General features: G+C 31.8%; 1 long non-coding RNA gene across 1 annotated transcript; it reads left to right on the forward strand.

Moving 5' to 3' along the window:
- Positions 1 to 311: 311 nt before the first annotated feature.
- On the forward strand, positions 312 to 2,744 carry LOC107005681. The gene is made up of 2 exons (XR_001454919.2): positions 312 to 467; positions 2,282 to 2,744. It is a non-coding gene; the product is annotated as an uncharacterized LOC107005681 (long non-coding RNA).
- Positions 2,745 to 15,228: the final 12,484 nt, after the last annotated feature.

Raw genomic sequence — 15,228 nt, forward strand, 5'->3', positions numbered from 1 at the left:
AAACTGCTCCCCCTCTTCCCCGTGGACGTAGCCAATTTATTGGTGAACCACGTAAATCTGTTGTCTTGTTTTTCGCGTTTATATTTTCTCGTATTATATCGAATTCCGCACATTTTTAACTAAAATATTGATTTAATTTTTCAATTAAAATAAAGCAATAGTGAAGGTATCTACTTCGATCCTAGGCATCGTTATTTTACTTTATAAATATGTTTTTCATTAGAAAATTCTAACCCATATATTCTGACCCATTTTTTTCACTAAAACTAATTAAAAAAGAAAACTTAATTAAAAAAGAGAAAATTATTCTAAAGGTGAAGTACTAGAAATAGTATTCTGACCCATTTTTTCAATAACTACCGCCTCTCTAGAGCTACTATGTAACCTCTTCTCACAGCATTCTTTTCACTTTGGTTGAGGACAAATCATTTCCAGGTTCTTAAAGAAAATCGTTCCAGAATCGTGAGGTAATGTAACTCTTCTCCTTTTTCAGGTTTCAATTTGGTTGATATATTGTAAAGTCTATCTTCTTCTTTAGGGTTTATATTTGATTTTGTAAAGAAAATCGTTTTCAAAATCGTAACGTAATGTAACTCTCTAAACTCTATTACTCTATAGTATGTAACTATGCTCAAGGAACCTTCCAAGGGTTGTTTGAATTAGAAAATTGTTTCAAAAATACATTTTGTTGGTCTTTGTTTGGATCTGATGCCCCTGCAATATGGTGAAATGTTGTTTCACTTTCTTACAGTATTTGTCTGAGCTTTATGAAATTAGTCACTTTACGCGATAGTGGGACAATCTTTGTTGCTCTTTTGCTTTAACAAAACTTAGGACCTCTTTTTTTTACAAAAAAAATAAATGGGTATTGGAGTTCTTTTTGCTGCTTTTGCTCTAGAGTACATTAGATATAAAGGTACTTAGTATATAGAGTATATGTCATGTTTTGTATTTCTTCTTGTTTTTTCTCATTTGAAATTAAAACGTAATTGCAGACATTGGTTTATTACTTGTAACGCATGAATACCAGAAAGTGTAAAAAAACAATATTCTAGTGCAACTCTCACCATACATTCATGTTTTGATCGTAGGAGTAAAATATTAGTATAGGCAGAGTAAATTAGTATTCAATTTTTTAAAAAAGAAATAAGAGTACTAGTGAAAAAAAAAGCACTTGAAGCAGAAGCACGAAGAGAAGACAGATAGAGATGGCATATCTGTCTTCTAAGTCCTAACTTTGAGTGTAGTATTCTGTATATTCCATGGGATATGGGGGAAATGAGCTTTTTTTGTGGCTTTTAGTTGTAGTGATTATTATATTTTGAGCATAGGAAACTGAGCAAGTTTCTCAGTGAGCTTTAAGAAAGATTGGAGTTGCGGTGGGGAGGAAATGACTTATACAACTCATAGGATCAGTTGCTTACGTTACTTAGCTTATTTTTTGCTTAGCATCAGGTGGTAAAAACTGATCTAAAAAAAATTATTTGATATTTCATACAGCTCATAAGAGTATTTAATCTGAAAATGTTTTGTGGTTATAGCCTTACATACTGATTATTTATTTTTTATTTGATTACATGTCTTGGTTTGTTATGGGATAGATGTTGAATGTATTATAATGCTTTTTCTGCTATTTCTGAATTCTCACCTACATATGTTTGTTTCTTATGTGTGTACAAGTGATAGTGTCTAGGAACTGATGGATCATCACGCCTGATAAGTAGGAAGGAAGTTGCAGGTCTCTTGTCCCTCCAAGCAATAATACTCATTTTTTCCTTAACTAATACTCTAATAGAATACATGATAGAGTTCAACTACATCTTTTTAGGAATAATCCCTTTGTTTGAGTTGAGGTGATAGAGTTCGATTGTATCTTCCTTATCTAATACTCTTTATGTATATATATCGATTTTGAACATTCTAAAAATAATTATAGAGGTTGACTTAGTGGTTAAGAGGATTCAAAATTCATCTCGAAGTTTCAAGTTAAAATATGAAGGGAGAGAAGATTAAAGGGAAAGAAGACTAAATTTAATTAGGTATACGGAGCAGTTTGAAGAAAGCTTTAAGATTAATTAAATTTCAGAGTAGTCTTGGTCACAAAAATTCAGCCAAATGATTTTCTCTTGGCAACCTTACCTATCATCCAAACCCATCTCACAGCTAGTCTTCCTGGTTTGTTTCATCATATTTACCTAGTTACCATCCTTCAGATGATGATCAACAAAGAATTCAATGCTTTAAGAATTTAGCAACTAAATACGCCTTTTTCTTTAATTAGGAAACTTTGTAGAAAGAAATGGGATGAGGGGAGTAAAGAAAACACACAAACTACCATTTGTGAAGATACGCAACGAATTGGAGCACAACCTTCCTTGTTTCATCCATCATCATCGTTGTCTAGTGCTTCTACTTTTCAATCTTCGAAAGAAATGGAAGAAATGCGAAGACAAATTTCAGAGCTTACAGAATCACTTCGATCATCAGAAACTAACTTTGCTAAAGTGCAGAAATTCATGGAGAAACATAGGTTGAATCTGATGAAAGTGAAGGGACCGACTCTGATGAAAAGTAGATTATTTTATGGTTGTTTAGATATTTTCTATGAGATTTAGGCATGTTTTGAACTATTTACTTCCTTTTTGCATAACAACTTAATAATTATTAGACTTGATTTTGGTGAAACTTGAGATTTTAGACTCAATTGAATTGAATTGAATGCAATTTGAATGTTTAGGAATGTATTCGATGTTTGATTTTATTTTTGAGTATTTGTGGATGGATGATAGTATTAATTTAGCAGGTGGTCTACCAAATAAACAACATTTTCATTAGTAAATGTAGTTTTTTCGACAATAATATGCAATGTCGTATAATTTATTTTGGAAAATTAAAATTGGCGACTATAGTAATCGGCAGATTACTTAAATAAAGAATAAATTTATTATATATATTGGCTGTAGTAGTGGAAAAAAATACTAATATGATTAACAAATAAATTGTATGCCGACCACACTTGTCAAAATATATTAATTAATTATTTAATTGTTCAACTATTGCGACTACTGTAGTCGGTATTGTTTATTTATTTAATTATTATTTTAATAATTACCAATTACAGTACTCGACATTGTTTGAATTATTAAATTATTAGTTTAATAGTTTCTGACTACAGTAGTCAGCCATTTAGGTACTTAACGGTCAGTTTTTGTTTTATATTTTTTTACTATAGTAGTCAGAAAACGCCGACTACAGTAGTCGGGAAAGAATTTTCGATGCTCAAGATACCGACTACTATAAAGTAGTCAAAATTCATCGGCAAACCCCATTTTTCGACTACATACCGACTATTTTTGTAATCGACAATCAACAAATTTCTAGTAGTGTATAACCGTTATCAGCACGAGAATCTAGCCAATTGAGATTGAGTTTTAATTTTTCTTTAGCTTATGTTTTGATTGATCTCATTATAAGAATCCAGGTATTAGATTCATAAAAAATCATGTATGTATTTTCTAAAACCTTTTTATGATTTAGAATACAATAGTGTTCAGTCACTAACATTGACTAGGAACCAAAAACATATACTATTATTGATTTAATATGACATGCTATACAAAAAAATTTAAATGGAAGAAGGTATAAAATTTTAATAACATGAGTTTGAATATTATTTTGATCGTTTTGAAAAACACAAAGGCTAAGTCATGTAGTACTTCGGTCTATTATACTGTTGGTTAAGGGTAAGACGGTGGATTCAAGTCTCATCGCAACAAAAGAGCAAGACATCAGGTTAAAGTACGGATGAACCATAATGAAAAAATATTTGAGGATCAGACGATAGATTCATGTTCTATCGCATCAAGATGGTAAAACATCCATTTGAGTTTTGATGCACCATAATGATAAGGTATTGAGTTCGAGTCTCATAGAATTATGACCTAACGTGTCTTGTACGGATAAGACATTGAGTTTGAGTCTCAATGCACCATAGTGATGATAAAATGATGATTAAGACAAAATAATATATTTTTTATGAAAAGTCTTGAAATTCGTCTCATTGAATTTTCTACATTCCCTAAAACGAATGTGGTAGCAGTATATGATAAGTTTGAAATCAGTTCACCTGCTCCATTCTATCATACGAATGTGGTTGCAGTGAATAATAAGTCTGAAAGATGACAAGTGATTGAATGTATGAATAAGGGTGTGGATGAACAAAATTGTAATAGTCATCAATATGGCTAAATGAAGAACACTATGGGTTCTCCAAAGAGTCCTTCAAATTGTGAAGATAATTTTTATTATCAAAATGGTATGAAAGGTCATTGGGTTTGTGATGTTGTCGATCCAATATTTGATAAGTTTTATAAATTCTCCATCAAAATAAAAGAATATAAAGTGGTGGTGCACTTTATCTTTCAAAGTGATGTTGAGGTGGATCATGTAAATATATCAAATATAAAGGTATGACATGTATAAATGGTTATGGTCAACTCATGAAGAGATTTTGACTTGTAATAAGCATGTGAATGTATGTTCATTCTTGAAAGTGAATGGGTTAAAATATGAAGGAAAAATATGAATAAGAATATACTCATGTATGGTTGGAAATATGTCATAACTCACCTCTACGGGAGGTTTGAGATAAATAAATAAATTTTGTTTGACAGGATTGACCAATGGTCGTGTACGTTTATACGTCATAAATATTGTGGTACGTTTATTGTGAACTACCGAAAAGGCAAAAGAAAAAAAATAAGTATTGCCTATAAAGGTTGTGGCCATTATGTAGCAATACAAATTTGTCATTGGTTGGGTACCTATAATACGATAAAAGTAAAGCAAGAAACATGTCTTGCTAGCAATAATTTTGACCATGACAATAATAATATAATTGCTTCTCTAATGAGTTGTATTATTAACAGAGGAACAATACTGGGGTTGTAGTAAGTCTCAAAAGAAACTTTTAAATTTCAGATGAATTGAAAAGAAATATTGAGACTATAAATTACGAAAAAATTTATTATCTTCAGATTACTACAATCGAAGCGGGTTATAAATATTTATGTAAAAGATTACCCATTTTTTCCTCTTGTTTGTTGCACACAAATGTGGGCATGCTGATCGAATCACATGCAAAAGTAAATTATAAGTGTACTGAAATAAAAATCAGTTGGTGTGACCGGTTGACCATTATGGTTTAAATGTGATACAAATTTAATTGAGAATTCATGTGAATTGTATAATGAAGAAATAAAAGATTCTTCAAGAATTCTCTTTTGTTGCTTGTTCTCTTAATAAAATGATCATTGTACCATCTAAGGTTGGGATTGTAACCATGTGTATCATTCGCAACCATATAATAGATGCATCTATGTGATGATCACATGTGTTTTGGTGTCAACTTACAAATTGGTGTTTGTAATATTGTTTGCTCGAATTGTTAAATTCAGAGCACAATTTTAAACTATGAAATTATACTGATAATGCTGGTTGGTTTAGCAAAAATTGTATGCCTCCAATTATAGCTAAACCATTGGTATGAGAGAAAATCTTCAAAATGAGATTTCGTATGAGATAAGTTTATTTAACATGGAGCAACACATATATGCATCAAGCCAACAAGGTTTTCCCGGCATAATTGGTTCAGGGTCAGAAACCAAACAATCTTCATCTAAAGTTTGAATGTGCGATTATGATTTTTATTGTTCCACCACACACAAAGATGAATTCTCTAATAAGGTTGAGATGAATGTTAGATTTCCTAACATTAGGGGGAGAGATGATTGACAATTGAAAATTATGTGAGTTTAATTATGAATTATCTAGACTCTTCATTAAAAGAAAAAATAAACTTGAAGTTCAAGGGATAATTCATTTGCATAATGTTGCAAATCAATTGTCAGATGAATGTACTGACCCTATGATATAAATCAGTTGCAAATGCTCCAATGTAAAGTCTTTGAAGGACAGAGTCTATGATACGCCTGAAGCGTAATAGATCAATCGATTCCAAATGTAAAATTCCTTGAAGAAAGAAAGGAACAAATGATCAATATGGTCATGATAATGAGAAGAGTGCTATAAGAGAGCACCACGACATAACACTTCATAAAAACCTTAGAAAAGGTTCAGGTACCTGAAATGATGAAAAATGAAGAAATCTCAATAAGTTATGTCATATTGGAATCGATATCAAATAACCATCAACGGTATCTTCGATATCAGGTAGCGCTCAATGATATAAATTGTGTAGATGATCTTAAATTTAAATCTGTCATATAGTGCGGATAGATAAATGGTTAGCCAAGTAAAATGCATAATTCAAGTATATTTTGTTTCACTTAGAAAAGTGATATTTTGGATTGATAATCCATAAATCAAGGTAAAATGTTAGTGTGATACAAATAAATAATTATGTGATAGTATAACCATCAGATATAAAGTACGATTTATGTCTTTGGGCATAAAGGTTTTTCGCAAAAGTGCTGACATTATTGAAGATGTTTTCTCCTATGGTGGATGCAATGATGTTTGTTTTGATCTCACAACATATCTAAAACTTGAATGCATATAATAAATAATTGTCATGTTTATCTAGACGATGAAGGTTATATGAAAATTGTTGAGCAATCGAGGTGTCTGAAGCATATAAGATTTTGAAAGAAACTTTTTCAATAAAACTTCAAGAATCCTTATATGGATTGAAATAATCAAGGAATAAAAGAGTACAAAAGGAATGAACCTAATTGATCCTTGCATTTTTATGAAAAGGTCAGGATCTGAATTTTTTATTGAATCATTAGCACTCTTAGAGAGCTTTCAAAAGTTGTCGAGTGTTTCAAAAGGTGAAAATGTTTTGGTAAGACAGAATTTTGTCTTCATGACCTACAAATGATAATTTGATAAATGAAATATTGGTTCATAAGTCATATACACAAAAAAGTTTTGATGCGATTTTATATGGATAAATCACATTCATTGAGTAACCCAATGATTTATGATGTCTCTTGATATAAATGATGATTCAGATGATTTCTAAAGAAGGATGAAGAGCTTCTTGGTGATGAAACCTCATATCTTAGTGCAATCAGGACACTAGTGCATCTTGCTAACAGTACTCGACCAGACATTTGTTTTGCAGTAAATTTACTGGCAAGGTTCAGTTCCTCCCCAACAAAAGGACATTGAAATGATGGTGAACACATACTTGAATATCCTCGAAGGACCATAGTTATCGGTTTATTCTATTATGAGGAATCCAAGGCGGAATTGATTGGTTAGGCAAATGCAAAATATTTATGTGATCTGCATAAAGCTCGATCTCAAGAGCACTATTTGCTTGCATGTGGAGGCACAATAATATCTTGGATATCAATGAAGCAAATGTAGGTGATCACTTCTTCAAACCATGCAGAAACAAAAGTCTTCCATGAAGCAAGTCGAGAATGCGTCTGGTTAAGATCAATGACACACCACATTCAGGAAATATGTGGTATTTCTTTAAAAAAGAATTTATCAACCACAATGTATGAAGATAATCAACTGCAAATGAAAGTGCCCACAAGATGATTATTATTGGAATAAGTTTAATGTGCAATTTACTTGCAACAACGAGGTCATGACGGATAGAATGATATTCAATAATGTATTCGGCTAAGATCAATGTCTCGTCATATTCATTAAATCTATTAAATGATATATCAGAATAAGTTCAACAATGCAACATCTTCGTAAATGTGATTTGATCACAAAGACACTGTCAATATCAATATTTGAGAAACTAGTGTATAAGATTAGAGACATCATCAAGAAATTAAGTGAAATTTTAATTTGGGATAGTATAATACGCGTTGCACTCCTTTTCCCTTGACCGAGGTTTTGTCCCAATTGTTTTCCTGGCAAGGTTTTTAAGGAGGCAATAAATAGTGTATATCAAAAGATGTGTACTCTTTTTTCTTCACTAGAATTTTTTTTCCACAGGATTTTTCCCAGTAAAGTTTTAACGAGGCATATTATCTATGGACATCCAAGGGAGAGTGTTATAAAACCATTGAATTGTGTGGATTGTCCTTTAGATATACTAAAAACTTAATTGTATTCATGTATACATGTTTCTGATGTGTTAAGAACCATTTGGATAACTATATATCTACTAATTTGTGAATTGTGACTTTTGGGAGTGACATCTCAACACTAGAAATAGAGATATCACTCACCATTTGAAAGATACACTTGAATAAGAAGAAATTACTTCTCTTGTCTTCTTCTCTTTATAATTATATTCTTATGAGTTTGATTTTATAACATTTTTTAATTATTTCATTAAATTTATTGAGATAAACTTTTTGTTTTAAACTAAATATTTTTTTAAAATTATAAGAGTGATTGTCCATTTGTTTAGATTACATCTTTGATAGTGAAAAGATTACTAGATAACAAAAAATACAAGATAACAATTAAAAATAAAAAATGAAGAGAATAAATCTCTGCAAGGCTGAGGCGCGGATATCTCAATCTCTTTAAGGAGATTCAAGCCCTCTGCAACAAATGTTTTTCACCGGTCCAGCAGTAGTTCTCTTTGACTTGTCCCCTCCAGGATACAACAACCTTAACACAAAAGATAACTCAACAACTCTGGACAAGAGTTGAGTCTAAATCTCCACAAAAAGAACATCTCCCTTCAACTAATAAGAACTCTCTTTTTGACTTACTCTTTCACTCTATATTTTTCTCTTGTGTGTTGTGTGTCTCAAACCAAATGAAGACCACCACTATTTATAGTTGAGAATGTCTTCCTAACAATGAATAGGAAGATTATGATATAGTAAATAGTGTATATAATGATCTTAGGAGTTACATAAGTTATAAGGACAGTGAAAGAATTAAGAATGACAATGAAGTGAGCACAAATGCCATCAACAGCTTATGCCATCAAAGGCATTTTGCATAACTGCAATACAAATGACATTGAGAAATGCATAACTGAAATACATATGACAATGAGAAATGTACTAATGCATATGGCACTAACTCCAATAGATTAATGTAGTTACTCCCACATTCTGTCAATGAATATCCACAAACGTATGTATAAATGAAACACTGAAACGGTCAATATGACAATGTGAATATGCATATTTCTTTTAATATTAAAATGCCTTTACACTAACAATTCCTCACTCATATTAATATTAATGAAGAGAGTCTATTAGCTGAAGGAAGATTACTATGCATTATAAAGTAGTGCTTTGTATTGAACCTCCACTTAGTAAAATAATAATTTTTAGTCTAGAGCCGTAGTGGTCTCAAACTTGAACTATGACTTCTTATGAAAAATAAAATATCACTGCTCACACATAATAATCAAGGTGTTGACATGAGATTTAATAGCCAGCACGTTATGGACATATGCTATCCCGGTTTCGTGAGTGCATTTGAGAATAAGCCCCATTCTCATAGGAAGCGACCTACTTCCACACATCACATAGATGAAATATGTTGAGAGTGCTCCTGTAAGCTTAACGCTCCACCCATATGGGCTACATATATTCATTAAGAGTTTTATCAACTCAACCTTTACAAACTACAAGAAACATTGCACTCACATCATAGGGAGGGAATAAAAAGATAGTGCATTTTTCACAACAAGTCATCATATGATTAATTTTTCCCTTTGAACCTGGTTATAGGATATCTAGTCCCCAGGTTGGGTTTCCTCATATATGACTCAAGTATTTGTAGGCTTCAATCTCATCCCCCTCGATGTGCTCCAGACCTTTTCTCTTATTAAGGCCTTAGTAAGAGGATCTGCAAGATTATCACAAGATTTGACAAAATCAACATTAATGGTACTATTTGTCAAATATGATCTTACATTACTGTGTTTCCTTCTTATAGGTCTGGATTTGCCGTTGTAATAACGGTCTTCAACTTTACCAATTGCAGCGGTGCTATCACAACGAATTAAAATAGGAGGAATTAGTTTTTCAAAATAAGGAATTTGAAACAATAAATCTCTTAACCATTTCACTTCCTCGCTAGCTGAAGCTAAAACAATTAGTTTAGCCTCCATGGTAGAGTTAGCAATTATAGTTTGCTTTTTTGATCTCCAACAAACAGCACCACCACCTAAAGTAAAGACATAACCAGTGGTAGAACAGGAATCGCCTGACAAAGTGTTCCAATCTACATCACAAAAGCCTTCAAGTACAACAAGATATTTTTTATAGAACAAACCATAATTTTTGGTCCAATTAAATATCTCATAACTCTTGTTATAGCATGCCAATGTTCATTATATGGCTTGCTTGTAAACCTACCAAGTACTCCTACTGCAGATGCAATATCAGGCCTAGTGCAATCAGTCACATATCTCAAACTTTCGATTATACTAGCATATTCCTTTTGATTTATTACATCATTTTCACTTTAAACAGGAAATAAGTGAACACTTGAATCAAAAGGAGTAGCAACATGCATTCTTGCAATCATGAAAGTTATATTTTTTTAAAATTTTCTCAATATAATGTGATTGGTCAAGGAAAATTTCCTTATATGTTCTTGTCATTTTTATTCCAAGAATAAAATTTTCCTCACCAAGATATTTCATATCAAAATTGTTTCTAAGAACATTTTTAGCTTCATCAATAACATTCATGTTAGAGCCAAAGATCAACAAATCATCAACATATAGGCAAATAATCAAATGTGAGTTATTCCAAAACTTATGATATATGCACTTATCACATGCATTTGTTTTAAAACCATTTTCAATCTTGCAGGGAATCAAACTTTTCATGCCATTGCTTTGGTACCTATTTCAAGCCATATAGAGATTTAGTAAGTTTACATACTTTGCTTTCTTGGCCTGCTTCAACAAAACACTCGAGTTGATCCATATAAATTTCTTCATTTAGGTTTCTATTTAGAAAAAGCAGTTTTTACATCCATTTGATGAATTTACAAATCAAAAATTGCAGTCATATCAACTAAAAGTCTAATGAATGTAATTCTTGTTACCGGAAAAAAAATATCAAAAAATTTCTAGGCCTTCTAGTTGTTTAAAACCTTTTGCAACTAGACTAGCCTTATATTTATCAATAGATCCATCCATTTACAACTTTTTTCGTAAGATCCATTAACAATCAATTGTTTTACAACCCGGTGGTAAATCAACTAACTTCCAAGTTTTATTAGAAATAAGAGATTCCATTTCATTATTTACAGCCTCTTTCCAAAAATAGAATCATGTGAAGATAATGCTTCTTTCAAAGTTAGAGGGTCATTTTCAACATTAAACACATAAAAATCTGGACCAAAATCTTTTTCTACTCTAGCTCTTTTACTTTTTCTTAACTCAAAATCATTAACTTCTTTATTTTTCAAAGTAGAAATAGAAGAACTAGGTAGTGATAAAGTATTTTGTTCAATTATTTGACCCCCACTATTTTTAGTATCAAAAGAAATTTATTTTCATGAAAAATAGCATTACCAGATTCTATCACAATATTATCTTCAAGATTAAAAAATCTATAGGCTGTACTATTTGAAGCATAACCAAGAAAAGCACAAGTAGTAATTTTTTTACCCAACTTTGTAATCTTGGAATCTATTAGCCTCACAAAGGCTAGTCGACCCCAAACTCTTAGATATCCCAAACTTGGCTTGTAACCTTTTCACAATTCAAAAGCTGTCATTTTTTACTTTTTATGAGGCACACGATTGAACACATAACAAGCAGTTAAAATAGCTTCACCCCAAAAATTCAAATGTGCATTTGACTCAATAAGCATGACATTAGTCAATTCAACTAAAGTTCTATTTTTCATTTTTGCTACTCCATTAGATGAAGGAGAGTAAGGAGAAGTAGTTTCATGAATTATTTCCAATGATCTAAAAAAAGAATTAAACTCATTTGATTCATATTCACAACCTCTATCACTTCTAATTCTTTTTATTTTTCTTCCATACTGATTTTCAACTTCATGGAGATAAGTTTTAAAATTTTCAAAAGCATCACTTTTATTTTTTATCAAGTAAACATATGTAAACTTTAAAAAATCATTAATGAAAGTGATAAAATATAATTACCTCCACGAGTAAGAATTCCACTAAGTTCACAAATTTCAGTATGAACTAATTCTAACAAATCGGTTTTTCTTTCAACTTGAAAATGAGGCCTTTTAGTGATCTTAGCTTTACTAGAAGCCTCACATTTTTCAAAATTCTTTTTAACCATTGGGATTAATCATAAACTACTCATGATTCCAGCATAACGATCATTAATATGACATAAACGAGCATGCCAAAAATTGGTAGAAGAAAACATATAAACAGAAGTAGAAGTTTTATTCATCTCAACATTCAACTTAAATATCCCATCACATGCATATCCCTTCCCCACAAAAATACCCTTCTTCACTATTAAATATTGATTCGATTCAATAACCTGTTTAAAGCCTTCTTTATTAAGAAGAAAACTAGACATCAAATTTTTTCTCATGGAAGGAGTATAAAGTACATCTTTTAAAGTTAATACCCTTCAAAAGTAAAACACAATTCGACATCTCTCTTCCCAAGCACTTGAGTTGTGTGAGCATCACCAAGCATGATGGTTTTGGGATCATCAAAATGAGTATATTTTTTAAATAGGTCTTTGTCATAAAAGACATGACGGTTTGCACCAGAATCAACCCACCCTCCATCAACGTTCTCAACCATGTTTATGTCGGTAATCACCGCCACAAAAGGTTCTTCTGTAACATTTGTCTGAGAGTTAGCACCACGTTTTCGAAATCTGCAAAATCGAGCAATATGCCCACTCTTGCCACAAATAAAGCATGGTCCCTTTTCTTGAACTTGTTGATTTTATGCTTGGTTATTTTCACCATTATTTTTCTTGAGAGGTCTACCATTATTTTTCTTAAATTTTTTCTTCGTAGGCTTCAAAGAAGTATTTTTGTGAGTTTCAAGAGTAGCATTATTCGAAGTAATTAAATTTACCTTCGTTGTGATGTTGTTCTCTTCTATTTGTAAAAGTGCATTTTGGCCCCTTGCTTCTTCTTCCATGCGAATTTTCATGATCAAGGTTTCAAGAGAGGTTTCCCTTTGTTTGTGGCGCATAGTTTTCTGAAATTCCTTCCAAGAAGGTGGAAGTTTATCCACTATGCCACAAACAATAAGGTTATCTCCAATTTTAACCTCTTCAGACCTAAGCTCTCCAACGATCATTATAAAGTCTTGAGCTTGGTCTACCACTGATTTGTTGTCCACCATTTGAAAACGAAAAAATCTACTAGCCACATATGTTTTTCGCTCCAGCCTCTTCAGTATCATACTTATTCTGCAATGTCTTCCAAATTTTCTTTGCACTAGAGTAAGTTCTATCATAATAATCATAAAAATTATCAGATAGACAATTAAGAAGATAATACCGAACACTTATAGGATTCACCATCATAAATTTCCACTTTCTCTAGATGAGAAATAGTTTCATCATCATTCATAGAGGTGATGCCTTCTTTATTAGGATTCTTCTCAGTTAACACATAAGAAACATTGAGAAGACTTAAGTAGAAAAGTATTTTACCCTTCCATCTCTTAAAATGGTTACCATTGAACCGAAATGGCTTGTTAAGGTCTCCCATATTGACATTCGCGGTTTGTTCAATTGTATCCATGTTGATTCTCCTGAAAATTGATAGTGAAAAACTTACTAGATAACAAAAAATACAATATAGCAATTGAAAATAAAAAATGAAGAAAATAAATCTCTTCAAGGCTGAGGCACAAATATCTCGCTCTCTTTAAGGAGATTCAAGCCAACTGCAAATGTTTTTTACCGATCCAGCAGTAGTTCTCTTTGACTTGTCCCCTTCAGGATACAACAACCTTTACACAGAAGATAGCTCAACAAATCTGGACAAGAGTTGAGTCTAAAGCTCCACAAAAAGAACACCTCCCTTCAACAAATAAGAACTCTCTTTTTGACTTGCTCTTTCACTCTAAATTTTTCTCTTATGTGTTGTGTGTCTCAAACCAAATGAAGACCACCACTATTTATAGTTGAGAATGTCTTTCAAGCAATGAATAGGAAGATTATGCTATAGTAAATAATGTATATAATGATCTTAGGAGTTACATAAGTTACAAGAATAATGGAAGAATTAAGAGTAACAATGAAGTGAGCACAAATGCCATCAACAGCTAATGCCATCATGGGCATTTTGCATAACTGCAATACAAATGACATTGAGAAATGCATAACTGAAATGCATATGACAATGAAAAATGTACTAATGCATATGGCACTAACTCCAATATATTAATGTAGTTACTCCCATATTCTGCCAATGAACATTCACAAACGTATGTATAAATGAAACAATGAAACGGTCAATATGACAATATAAATATGCACATTCTTTTAATATTAAAATGCCCCCCTACACTAACATAATTAGTAATTACTTCTCGTCTTCGATTCCAACATTCTTCTTGAGTGACTTCTTAATTATTTTATTAAATTTAGTAACTTTCGAGTTATCAAATAAAGTTGAGTGATTTCTATGTAAATAATTTAAATTGAGTAAATTTGTAAGTGAGCTATTCAAAATTGAGTGATTATTATCTCTCAGTTTTATCAAAGGAGCAGATTCTCTTTATCAGTTTTCCCTGTAATGTTTTAACAACATCTTCAATTCTTTCTGGAGATCTATCAAAGACGTGGTTCCTACATATCACTATTTTTTGTACACAAATTGCCACTTGTACAATGTTTATCAGTCAATAAAAAACTATGCAGTCTTGAATGTAAATTCAGAGATGATATCTTTTGTAGCTTTAAGCCAAAATTCCCTCCAATCTCCTCAACCAGGGAGGGAACATATTGGCCATTATTGTTATTTTTCAATTTTATTTTGAAGACAACGGGATTTCACAGTTACTATCCTTTGGGTGCGCACAAGGTAATTTTTTAGCTCTTATGCAATAGGTCACTACTTGCAAGCCTGCTGCAATGAGTTCGACCCAAAAGGCAAACGTCATGCTTTCGCTGGCAGGGGGTTTCAAACATGGAAGTCCCAAGGTTAAACCACTGATCCAACCCAAAGGGTTAACAATTTGGCAATTATTGAAGTAATTTTTGATTTCGTGATGTGTATGCCATGAATCTTGTTAAAAGAGCAATGCATGACTTGCTAGGAGCAAATACAAAAAGAGAAC

The sequence above is a fragment of the Solanum pennellii genome, chromosome 12 (assembly GCF_001406875.1).
Source record: "Solanum pennellii chromosome 12, SPENNV200".
Lineage (NCBI taxonomy): Eukaryota > Viridiplantae > Streptophyta > Magnoliopsida > Solanales > Solanaceae > Solanum > Solanum pennellii.